Raw genomic sequence first — 12,882 nt, forward strand, 5'->3', positions numbered from 1 at the left:
AAGCAGGGAGATGATGCCTGGGGTTAAGCCCCGCTGGCGACTCTGGCCATGCATGGTGCTGGTAGCCCCCCCTTGCCCACGCTGAACATGCAGCACACCCCAATACGCAGCAGCCCGAATGGGGCCCCCGACTGCGCTGTCCCCGCTGGGGGGTGCTTTGCCCGGGGTGGCCCAGGAAGGCGGTGGGTGGGTGATGGGGTGTGGCCTGGGCATGCAAGGACAATACCTGGGATTGCCCCTCTCAAGGGCCCCTCTGGACAGGGGCACAGCACTCCTCACCTCAGTGCCACATTTCTGGGCAGCTGTGGCAGCACAAGCCAAGGAAACTGCGCACTCACTCAAGCATGGTGGTGCACCAACGCCCTTGCACGCACATTTCCCCAAGCGTGCGCCTGTGGGGCGACTGGTGGGGAGATTGTCGTGTGGCGGGTGGGAATGCCACCAGGCCTGGGCATGAACTCGGTTGGGGCACACACACCCCAACTCTTTGGGCCACCCTGGTCCTTAGCGCAAAACTCTCTTTTCCAGCACTACAGAGAGCGCTGGCCGGGCAGCAAGTAACACCGTCAGCGGCTCCGGGGGGGGTCAGTGCCATCCTCCGGCGACGGAGGTGGATCTGGGGCTGGGAGCCAACCCACCCCTGTGGTGGCCACCATGGGACAGGTCACTCCCAGGAGGAGGACCGCAGGTGAGCCTAGAAAGAGCATGGTGGAGGCCCTTCCCAGCATGTCCTTGTCCTGGGGACACCACTCCTGTAGCCGCACATGGCCCCTGATGGGCCATGGACAGTGGGATTTCGGTGTGGGAACAGCCAGCTGTGCGGGAGCAGCCTATTGCCACACAGCGAGGGAATGAGCGGAAAAGGTGAGCCTGGCCTGCCACAGGGCAAGCACTCCTCCCTGTGGGGAGCCCTACACTCTCTCCCCGCTCCACTCACACACCCAATTTCTCCCAGAGTGGCCCACCAGCATGCAGTCACCCCCTCCACGGGCGTCCCATCACTGGGGTTGCGCTGACACAACTTCCCCTTCCACCAATGCAGGTGCAGCCATGCCGGGGATGTCAAGGCGGCCCGCCCAAGGCTCGGTGGGGCCCACTGTCACGGGGCCCAGCGAAGCGTCTTCAGGGCAGGCAGAGACAAGCACCGCTGTCCTCGGAGCTGTCATCCACCTGGAGGGCTCCGTGAAGAAGACCAGTGAGTATCTAAGGCTGGTGGCTTCCATGTGTGGGCAACACGCAGGCTGTTATTTGTGGGGGCCCTGATCGGGATCTTTCCCTTTTTTTCAGGGGGAAGATGAAGAAGCGGCTGTCACGCCTTCAGAGGGAGGCCCAGGAAAAAAAGAAGACCTGTCGGGAGCAGGCTTGGGGGAGGGGGGGCGTTAAGCTGGGGTCTATTGCACCAGGGGGGGCACTTTGCAAATAGCCCTTATAAATAAAACAAGCAAGCACTTAAATAAATTTTTAACATAAAGCTGTCTTTGTGGTGCCACATTGCTCTCATAAGTAACACAACTTGTGGGAGAGACTTGTTTGGTTTCTAAAGAGCTTTACTATGGGGATGACGGGGAATACACAGGGGAGATAGTTACTTGAGTGTGGTCCTGCACAGCAGTGTGGGGCACTTCTCTTTGGGCGCTCAAGTTTTGCTGTGCCCTCTTTCCGGCGCACAGCCAAAATCTAGCCAGCTCAAGACAGGTTCCGTCATGGCATCCCCCTGAACCGCAAAGAGAATATGATAACAACATGGGGGCAAAACTTAGCATGGGGGAAACAACATTTGGAGACCGTACCATGGCTCACCCGCTGTGGTGGTCACATGTGGAACTTGGGGGGTGCCCTGAACAGAGGAGGGAAGCAGGGAACTTTCATGGGGAGTCCCTCATGGGGAGAATTGCCTTGGGCGCTTGTGCAACCACGCGGACCTCATCCGAGCACCCACAACACACCTTGGCGTGGATGACCGGGGGGAAGGAGCCCCCGCTTGAACCTGGGAGGGAGTCCCCATGGTGGCCAAGCCTGGCCTCATTGGGCTCCTCTCACGTTCCTGGGAGTTGTGGTGTCCCCGAGTGTGCAATCAGGGGGCTGGTCCCTGATGTTCCTGGGTATGCCTACACCGTGCAACCTCCCCCCCCCCCGGGGGGGAGAGAAGCTTCCCGCCCTGAGCACTGATTGGGCATCTTTGCCAGCATTGCCCAGAGAATGTCCCTATGGGCATCTACAGAGGCGATGAGTGCCCTCCTATCCCTGCTCGCATCCTCCTTGTCCAGAGCAGATCTTCTTACGTACTCCCTAAACACCACCGTGTCCCCCTCCATGACCGCGAGGACGCACTCATTCTCCTCCGTGGCATGACGCATGATGCGTTCCGCGATGTTGTTGGCCGTTCTATGGCTCCTTCTATTTCTTATTTGTGACAGGCGCGTAGCGGGGGATAACATGGCCTACCTATTCATCACTAGATGCTCTGTTAGAGAGAGTTGACAGGGTTTAAGCATGCAGTGCGGTAGAGCCTCTGATGGCCGGCATAGAGCAATAGCCGCGCACGGGGCCCGTGTGTGAAATGCCCATCACCAGGAACCACGGTTGTCTCCCACTAACAGCCATCTCCACCCCAGGTAAAGCCTGGGAATGTGGGAGGTGTTGATTTTTTCAGAAATGTAATTTCTGGGCGGAGACCAGGGTGGGATAATACCCACGCTTAGGGTCCCGGGCAGGTATAGACCCTTAACAATACCACAGTAACTGCAAACTTCCCTCCCTGCACGTTGGGGAGGGGACACCGCAATTGGCCCCGGCATTGTCCCTGAGGGCATGTCGGGGAGGGCTGGCCGTGGAGGGCTGGCTGACGCTGATTTGTGACCACCAGCGGTAGACCTTGGCCAGGGCTCAGCCCTATGGGAGTTGTTGGCTTGTTGGCCGGTGGGGGAGTTGCCCCGGAGGACCAGTCTAAGGGGATCCAGGTGGCGCACACATTGCACGCATGCTCTCAGATCTCCTTCATGGGGACCAAACACGCAGGAGCATGCTACTCCCCTTGCCTACCTGTGTCCTCAAGCTCGTCTGTAGCACTCCCGCTTCCCCTTTGAGCACGTGCGCTCTGCCCTGCACCTGGAAAAGCGAGGTGGATTTCAACCAAGCAAAAGGAAAACCCACTTTCTTGAAACACACACTGGCCGCCCCTCAACCAGGATCCACCCAGGAATTTTCCCCCCTGGGCGGTGGGGCTTCGAGGTGGGGCTTTTAGGCACCCAGATGGGGACAGCAGAGCAACCCGGGGCAGTCATTAAAGCGAGTTTGGGAGCTGCCCATCCAGGCACCCAAGCTGGCTAGGCACGGCACACGGCGAGGTGCTTTGATGTAGCACCGTTTGCCACGGTGGGCAGGCCCCCGATCACTCTGCGGGAACTGCTCAAGGAGCCAGGGCAGCGGAGCATGGACACACCCCATCCCCCCACACTGACTGGCCGGTGCACGGAAAGGCTTTGGTGCACCCCCCAAATCACTGATACACCCGGGTTCCCTGGCAAACTCTTCATGGGAGGGTCCTTCTCCTTCCTGCTCCTAGCTGAGAAGACCTGTGAAAAGTGTGTCTCCGGTTGCCCGTGTATGGGAGGGGACAATGACCATATACGGTGGCGAAGGCGGAAAATCGGAGCACATTAGGGGGAAATCCTGGGATAACAGGATGTTGAAAGCAGGGGCGCAGACCCCGGAAACTCTGGGTCCAATACGAGGCGGGTACTGCGTAGTGTGAAAGGCGGGTGGTGAGACCGAATTGGAAGCGAGACGAGATGGTAAGTGTAGATCCAGCCACCGTGGCGCTTTGGAGCTACCTGCTTTGCTACAGACGGCCTTAGGGCTGTTCTGACCCACTTTGGAGCTCAACAAAGCCCATCCCCCAGCCCCCCTGATTCGCTTCGGGGTTTGGATTCAGCCGCAAAGTGGTGCACAGCCCTAACAAATGAGGCTTAGGGTGCAATCCTATGCACGTTTAGACAGAAAAAGTCCTACAAATAGAGAGAAAAAGGTCCTACAGATCATGGCTGGCTGGGGAATGCTAGGAGTTATGGGACTTTTTCTGTCTAAACATGAAGAGGATTGTGCCTTTAGTGGATAGCGGATCAGTGTTTTCCTCCTTGGTAGAGGAACAGTCTAATAAACTCCAACAAGTGTTTTATTGCTTTCAAGCCGGTACAGCACTTACTGGAAAGGAGCTATCTTTAAAAACACAAACACACACACAAGGGAAAAAAGAAGCACGGGGGGGATATCCAGGACAAAAGACACATAAAAGCACTTTTCTAAGTCTTTCAGCATCAGCTTCTACTTGTTATAACAAAGGGGGAGAAGAGGGGAAAGAAAAGGAAGAACTGGACACAAAAAAGTATGGCGGGGGGAAGGCACAATATGAGGGTGATTCCCCCCTCCACACAAAAAATAACATGGTGGTATGTAGTTAATATGAAGTGAAAGATTTGTAAATGTAATTACATTAGGTTCTCGTTCTGATCTTTTTACCAGTTCTATCAAACCTTGAAAATATTTGCAAAACCGCATGAAATCCATAAAGCGCAAGTGAAAGTCTGCCTGTCTGTGTCATTTTATACCAAGGGTGGGGGACTTTTGTCCCTCCAGATGTTGATGGACTGCATTTCCCATCATCCCTGATCATTGGCCATGCTGGCTGGGGCTGATGAAATTTGGAGTCCAACCATATTTGGAGGGCCAAAATTTCCCACCCTGGTTCAGTTATGAGTGCTAGCTTAACAGCTGGAGGTAACTGGGAGGAGGGGAAAGCCAGGGAAGAAGGAAGAATTAGTAAATGAACAGCTTGACGCAAGTGATCTTAAATTAAGGGTCAACATGAAAATGAAGTGCTCTAAGTACCTTGATGACTCCAAAGTGCCTATATTCTTAAATAACATTGGTGCCTGCCTAGCTATTCTTGTTGTTGTTCAGTCGTTAAGTCGTGTCCGACTCTTCGTGACCCCATGGACCATAGCACGCCAGGCCTTCCTGTCCTGCGCTCTCTCCTGGAGTGTGCTCAAGTTCATATTCATTGCATCGGTGATGCTATCTAGCCATCTCATCCTCTGCCGTCCCCTTCTCCTTTTGCTTTCAATCTTTCCCAGCATCAGGGTCTTTTCCAGAGAGTTTTCTCTTCACATTAGGTGGCCAAAATATTTGAGCTTCAGCTTCAGATCCATTAAATCAACTTCATTTGTTTTAAGCAAAGCTGTATCTATCTACTTATTTCACAAAACTCTGCCCTGAGCACAACTCATTGTGGAGGAAGAAAGACTCATAGTGTGTCAAAAAACAGCTAAGCTGCAAATCTTGTAGAAGGAAGGGCCTGTTTGATCAAAAACAACCTTTCGCTCTCCCGGAAATGGGATCGAAACAAAATTAATGAGGTACAGGGCATATCCATGCTACAAATTTAAACATCATTCCCTTTTTGTGAGAAGAGCAACAAGGAGACCATGTAAAGGTATTAAATGGATGGAGAAGGAACCCGCGGCCCTCCAGATGTTGGACCACAACTCCCATCATCCCTGGCCATTGGCAATGGTTGATGGGACTTGATATCCAAAGCATGTGGAGGGTACATGATTGGCGAACGCTGGAATAGACAATACTGGCCCAGATGGAGCAATGATCTAACTTGGTATGGATCAATGATCAGGGAAGATGGGAGTTGTAGTCCAACAACATCTGATGGGCCACAGGTTCCATACCACTGGTAATCACATCCATAAAACAATAATAATAATGAAGCGATCCCAAGCACCATGACACCATAGATTGAGTGGTTGGCCACTATGACAAGAAGCTTGTTTCCGTGATATTCCATTCCATCCCACTGTCTGCTGGGGGAATCAATGTCATTCAAAGACTCACCCGTCCATTTGCACTCCCCCATTCCCAAAGGGTTCTTCTGAGCTGTGACCTTCCAACCATGTCAGGAATTAGAAATGTGCCACTCATCACACTCAGCCCAGAGAAGGAAAACAATCATGTTGTGCGCTAGTCTACTTCTCACCCACTCTGGTGGTGAGCACATCTGACTTCCCAGGGGACCGCAGGAGGCGCCCTGCTGCACTGTGACACCCCCCCCCCCGAGAGCCTCCATCTCCTTCACACTGAATCCTCTTCCACTTCGGAAATGCACAGAAGTAGACCTCGGGACCTGGAGGGATGACGAAGGCTAGGAAATGTCACCGTCTTCTCCATAAATGTGACACAAAGTGACTTATGGGCAAAATTAATACAACTGGAAGAATTCACTCTGTCTCGTCAGTGTAATGAAATGTGATATGTGCTGCCGAATGCAACAGCATGGACAAGTTTGGACCGTGCTGCAGCAGCCGTACCCTTTAGACAAGTGGCTCCCTTACCAAATTTAAAATAACCTTTGAATACAGTATGCTTCATAAACTGAAAGAGTGTATGAATCTCTGTCTGTGGGAGCGAATACATTTTCCTTTTTTAACGTTTTCCACTGCCAGTCAGTAAAAACGAAATATGCTCAAGGCAGCTAACAGTCTACAATCAACACCATGGTTTAAAACAAATTAAAGTACAATTTATAACAGCAGCAAACGCCTCATCAAGAGACAGGGCTTCATCACACAGGAGAACAAATGTTCTCTTGTTTTGCTTTGGGGTTGAAAGTTTTACCTGGGGGCAGAAGTGGCAGAACTATTTGGGGGGGGGGCTATTTTATCCTCTTTGCTGCCTGTTTGTTGCCATGGTTTTCCCTCTCTGCTGTTGCTTCTGTGCCATTTTCTCCCCTAATTATTATGTGTTTTTGTTCTCAATGAATCAGATTAGAGATCTTGGCCAGTTAGAGATCATATAAGGAATGGGGTCACATCATGGTGCTTTGTAGCCAATCAGATCTGACTATGTGGTGAAATAACTGAGGGCAAATGAAGTTAATTCAGAGTGAGGGCAATGCTTCCTGGATCATTCACATAGATCAGGGATGGGGAACCTCCAACCCACCAAGCCTTCCCATCCAGACCGTGAAGCAATCCTGGCTGGCTACACCTCCTGTCCTCAGTCTTTGATCCTTCATGATCCTTCCCAGTACTTGATCTGCAACACTTCGTAGTCATTCCAGCTTGTTTCCTGACCTCTCCCACATTTCCAGAGTGCCTCTGAACTAGTCTTCAGTGCTCCAGGCAGGCTTTTGGCAATCTTCCCCTTGGGGGGGCGGGGGGGCCTGCAGGCCTGTATCATGTTTATCCATTTAAACTTTGGTGAACTAAACAGAGGGGGATTTCTTCTTGGGATGGAGGCTGCAGAGATCTGGAAGTAAGATATGTGTGTTGGGGAGGGGGCTGTATTTCTAGATGAATGATTTCTGTTTGGGGAGGCTGTGGAGATCTGAAAGTGCAGTTTGGGGTTTGGAATTTGGGATGAGAACAGTTCTGAGGATTTGAGATCAGTAGGTTTATTGCAGCAATCCTAGGTACCCTTACTTCCCTTGGTTAGTTGAGATCTGGATGGATGATGTCTGCATTGGGGTGGGGGTGGGGAGCTGTGGAGACCTGAAAGTGCAATTCTGTGCAGCAATCCTATGCACATTTACCTGGGAGTAAGTTCCACTAAATTCAGTGGGACTTACTTCTGAGGAGACATCCATGGAATTCAGCCCTCAGGTTGAAAAAGGGTCCCCATCCCTGACATAGATGATTGCAGCCAATTAGAGATCACATATTAAACTGGATACTCTCGCAGCACTGGGTAACCAATGTGGTTTGGCTACATGCTGATGTCACTGAAAGCAATTTAAATCAATGCAGAGCAAGGACAATGCTTGAATTGGCCAAAAAATTCAAAGCAGGCACCAAAGAATATCATCACCTTTTGATGCCTCTAGGAATGTTCATGAAAAGCCGTGCTTTCAACTTAGCCCTACATCAAGCAAGACGCCAACACTAAATAAGAGCTAGTACTGTGTAGTTGCTAAGAAGCCAGGAAGTTTTCAGGAAGTTTCCAGTTCAGTTGCCGAAACTCACCAGGTAGTCATAGCCAAGCCACCGTTCTCTCAGTCTCATCCTGTCTGCAATGAATGGACAAATATGTCAGTTTAGTTTTCTCCCACATTCATATTTTTTTTTAAAATCTCAGGTTCTTTCTGTCCTGTTTATTATGAGATTTGTAAATTTTCGTAAGTTCTCTTGTAGAAAATGAACCAAACAAAACTTTCACACAGCCATTTCCACTGTGGGCCCATCTTCTGCTTTTCTTTTTCCATCTCTTCCACCTTCTCCATCTTCACCTCTGTGTTCTATCAGATACAATGCAACCAAATGTGCCTATTCCATAAGCATTACTGAACCTCTGAAAACAGCACCCACAACTTTTCAGTGTTTTGTGGAAGAACTAAACCACAGCCCCAAATGAAATCCTTCATGCAAACTACCTGGATGTTACATATTCTCACCCATCTGTTTTGACACAATGTTGTCTTTGCAAAATATTGGTTTCCCCTCATAAAATCAGACGGTGAAAGATCTTACGATGGCAAGATTGGAGGTCAACCTGTGGCATGAGTAAAAAAACAAGTCTGAAACAATTTGACTTGACCTATATGTTTTGGGGTTCATGAGCTTGTACTATTACAGACACCGCTTCATTGTGGGGCAGTTCTGAACTGAGGGTGCTTTCCAGTGAGACTTTTATGGAACATCACCCTGCTTCAGAGCTTTTCTACACAAGGCTGTTAATCTACTCTATCTACTTTCAGTTTCATCACAGAATTGACATCTGAGCTCTACACAAAGAGCTTTTCCTTTTGTGCTGTTCTGCTACATAACCTCTAGGTGGCACTGTGCTATAGCAAAATAACACAATTACACAAGTAGGAAAATGCATTTTCTTTTGCTTTTGATAATAATACTCCATGGGCAGGATCCAACAGAGGCCTTCCCCACATGGCCAGCCCTCACCAGTCCCACTGTGCGCATGGCCCCTACCACTGGCAGCCACAATGTAGCACTTCCAGGGGCAAGCCCTGAAACAAGCAGAAACCTGCCCCTTCCAGAAACAAGCATTTTTGTTCATTTTGGGCCTTGCCCCCAAAAGAGCTACATTGCGGCCATCAGCAATAGGGGCTGTGCATGCACCAGGCCTGGAAGAGCCAGCTGCCTGCAGAAGGCCCACACTGGATCCTACCCCATTTTCCCCACTCTGAAAAAACCAGGGAAGTGCTCTTTAAAAAGAGAAGCAAAACTGAGGGGTCATGACATCATCTAAAGAACCTGTAAATATCCATGAGTAAGGAATGATGAGCACACAATAAATGCTTCATGTGGAAAAGCTCTCATTCACATAATTTCATGGGGGTTCCAGACATTGTCATCTTCCACTTGTAGCCCTCCCATGTTTTCCCACCACTTTTCTCTGTCTAAAATAAAGTTAGTGGGTGTGATGTGGACAACAAAACACTGAGATATGAGCAGAAATGAGGGAAAGTTAAAGGGGATCGTATGAACACACACACTCTACAAATTCATAACAAGTGCACTTTTATACCCAGAAAAAAATACCATCATTTGGGAAAAGACCCCAAGGTAGCACAAAAGACATTGATGATATGATCTCATAAAAGTTTTTTTGGAGAAGGGGGCGTTGTGAATATCGTGGACTAGCTGAAAGATTTGAGCACCTCCGCTTCATGGGAATTTGGAAGCATAATTAAAATGAAATGTTGATGCCTGTGTTTGCATGCTGAAATATTGATGTATAGATACATAAATCATTTCATGAATGCATGGTTCCATGCCGTGATTTACTGTGCCCAAATGCTACCTATTCAGTAATAGGGGTATACAGCCGAAAGACGGATGGTCTTCCATCATTTTGAAACAAGGGAATGGAGTGAGGATAAATCATCACCAGCAAATTCACAGGCAACATTGTACTCTGTACTTTGCACTGCATGTGTCCCCCTTTATTCATGCTCCCAAGCAATAGCCCCAAACTTCGTTCGCGTGTGACTCTCATAGCCCAACCATTCCCGTTTGTTCTTCCACTCCAGTCACCTCAGCTAGAGATGGCTGGAACCGCTTCAGTTCATTCCCTAACGTTCCCCACCACCACCACCAAAAAAATCAATAGGAGTCCATTGTGCTGTCCCCAACTCCAGAGTGGATTGCAGGACCTAGATTGGATTCTGAAGTCCATTTCAAACATGTGCAATGAGGCCTGCAACTGCTGCATCTTGTCTCTTCCTGCAGACCAAAAGGCTTCCAGCTGCAGCTTGGAGTGATGAAAGCACCGTCTCCTCACTGCTTCAGGGTGAGGAGGGGTTCACTGTTAGTGCATGAAGTTCCGGAGCAACCTGGCATATTTGCAAATCTCAATCTCCCTTGGCTGTTACAAACCCACAGTTTGTGGCCCAGCCACTCAACTGATGGAATACATTCCTGCAGGTCAGCAACGCTTCCCTGGCAAAGACATCGGTATGGCAATGGCTTTGAACCTTGTTTGTTTTTATTTGTTACGTTTATATCCTGCCTTTTTTTCCTCTTGCAAAGAACCCAAGGTGCCTTACATAGACCTCCTCCTCTCCATTTTATTCTCACAAGAACCCTGTGAGGAAGGTTAGGCTGAGAGTCAGTGACTGGCCCAAAGTCACCCAGTGAGCTTCATGGCTGAGTGGGGTCTAGAACCCAGATCTCCCAAGTCCCATTCCAACACTCCACATTGGCTCTCAACACTGTTGACACTGAAATATACTACAAGCCCACTAAAGGCCACTAGAAATGCTCATAGGTCATGTCTGGCTCCAGCACAGAAAGGGAGTTGCAAAAACACTGTACCCCCATTGTACTGGAGACCTTGCAACACTTGAGGTAGGGATTTAATGGAGGTTGGGGACATCCCTGGGCCATGCTAGATACCCACTTCACATGCTCTCAACCTCTGCTATTGTAGAGGAGGCCTCTGGGATTTTGGGAATGAGTCCAGAACTCACTGCAGTTTAGTGGCTCCTGGTAACATTCTTCAAGGGTCCCCAACTTTTTTGGGTCAGTGGGCACATTTGGAATTTTTGAGAGTGTCATGGGTGCTCTCACAAAATGGCTGCCATGGTGGGCATGGCTAAAACACTCATTTCCCAGAAGGCAAACTGGTGAGACTAAATGAAAAGTCACTTACCCAAGAATCAAAGTACAAGACAGAGGTGAGTCTGAGCACCAAAACACAAAGCCACTCTTTTCAGCCCAAATAAAGATGGCACTGGAGGGCAGCACTTTGCTTGGCAGCATGCCAGTGTCTCTGTTAAAAATAAAAAAGATATTTAAAAATCAAATACAAATAAGGAAGGGCAGAGAGTCTGGCAGGTGCCTGCAGGTGCAGTGGTGACCATGTGTACCACACTGGAGACCCCACTTCGAATGCATGCACCTTAGCTGGCATCCAGGCTTCTAGCAAGTGCGGAATTCAGCAGCATCCCTTCTCTGGCATCTTTATATTCCTCTTTCACCTCTGTGTTGGCCACCAGGAATAGGGGCAGGTGCCATCTCTCCGGGAGCCAGTCTTGAGCCAGGGGCCCCCAGCTGCCGACACCCACACTAAAGAAACAGAAGATCAATGCAGAGAAGCCACAGAGAAGAGTTATCTCTGCAGCAAAAGGGGACATTTGTCCGGGTGCAACTTCTTCTCCTCCTCTTCATTTGTCGTTACTGAACCATGAGGAAGAAAGCGGAGGCTCACGTGTGCTCCTGTGCTCAAGGCAAATTTGCTTGCTCCTCATGTCCCTCCACAAGTTGGCGGGCGGGAAAAGGGAAAGAGAGCCGCGTGGGGGCTCACCAGGAGCCAGTGGTGGGGATACTGGAGAGAGGAAATCATCCTACCGTTTTGACACTGGCGCATGGTTAATTAGGAGCTATCCCTGTGTAGGAGTCAGGCAGGTGAAAATGTAACACTCACATAATAGAAGTGATGACAGAACATTCACAAGAATCTTAATTCCCTAATTAAAGCACAGTGTGAGCTGGAGGTACAGAAGAGCAAAACGGTGGAGACCTGCTCGTCCTAAGTTTCATGCTCTGGGGAAGACAGGAGGCTGCCTTATACTGGGTCAAACTATTGGCCATTTAGACAAGTATTGCCCACTCGGACTGGCAGTGGCTCTCCAGGGTCTCAGGCAGAGGTCCTTCCTGTCACCTGCTCCCCAATCCTTTATGAGGAGATGCCAGGAATTGTGAACCTGGGACTTTCTGAGTGCAAAGTATGTGCTCCACCACTGAATTATGGTCCCTCGATACCATAGATAAGAAACACATTATCATAGCCTTCCCCAATCTGGTGCCCACCAGATGATTTGGACTTCAACTCCCATCAGCCCCAGCAAGCTCAGCCAATGGTCAGGAATGCTGGATTTGTAGTCTAAGACATCTGGAGGGCACCAGGTTGGGAAAGGCTGCCTTATCAGTTCTCACAGAGCCACCTTTAGCATTACGCCAGCTATTGCAACCAAAACTCTCCCCACGACCTGAGTTCGATCCCAGCGGAAGCTGGGTCCCGGGTAGCCGGCTCAGGTCGACTCAGCCTTCCATCCTTCCGAGATCGGTAAAATGAGCACCCAGCTTGCTGGGGGAAAGGTAGTCATGACTGGGGAAGGCAATGGCAAACCACCCCGCTATAGTCTGCCATGAAAACGCCAGCGCAAGCAGGCATCCATCTAGGGGTCAGTAATGACCCGGTGCTTGCACAGGAGAAACCTTTCCTTTCCAAGTGGCCATATAGAGCAAGACTTGGGGGGGGGGGGTGGAGGGTAGTATTGCTGCTGTCATATGGGCTTTCTGTTCCTGGTATAGGCTTAATTCAACAGTTTCCACCGCAGCGTATGAGCCAAAGGAAATA

At 49.9% G+C, this 12,882-nt stretch overlaps 1 long non-coding RNA gene across 2 annotated transcripts; it reads right to left on the reverse strand.

The window, feature by feature from the left end:
• Window positions 1-1,532: 1,532 nt before the first annotated feature.
• LOC146350734 (uncharacterized) lies at window positions 1,533-12,642 on the reverse strand. 2 transcript variants are annotated; one of them, XR_014789371.1, is made up of 6 exons: window positions 11,422-11,569; window positions 11,173-11,292; window positions 8,456-8,553; window positions 8,028-8,071; window positions 3,043-3,108; window positions 1,533-1,714 (listed from the first exon to the last, which is right to left on the reverse strand). It is a non-coding gene; the product is annotated as an uncharacterized LOC146350734 (long non-coding RNA). The 2 variants fall into 2 exon arrangements; XR_014789372.1 differs by lacking the exon at window positions 8,456-8,553 and having other exon boundaries at window positions 11,422-12,642.
• Window positions 12,643-12,882: the final 240 nt, after the last annotated feature.

The sequence above is a fragment of the Heloderma suspectum genome, chromosome 3 (genome assembly GCF_057233095.1).
Source record: "Heloderma suspectum isolate Gila_16-S chromosome 3, 16-S_ref, whole genome shotgun sequence".
Lineage (NCBI taxonomy): Eukaryota > Metazoa > Chordata > Lepidosauria > Squamata > Helodermatidae > Heloderma > Heloderma suspectum.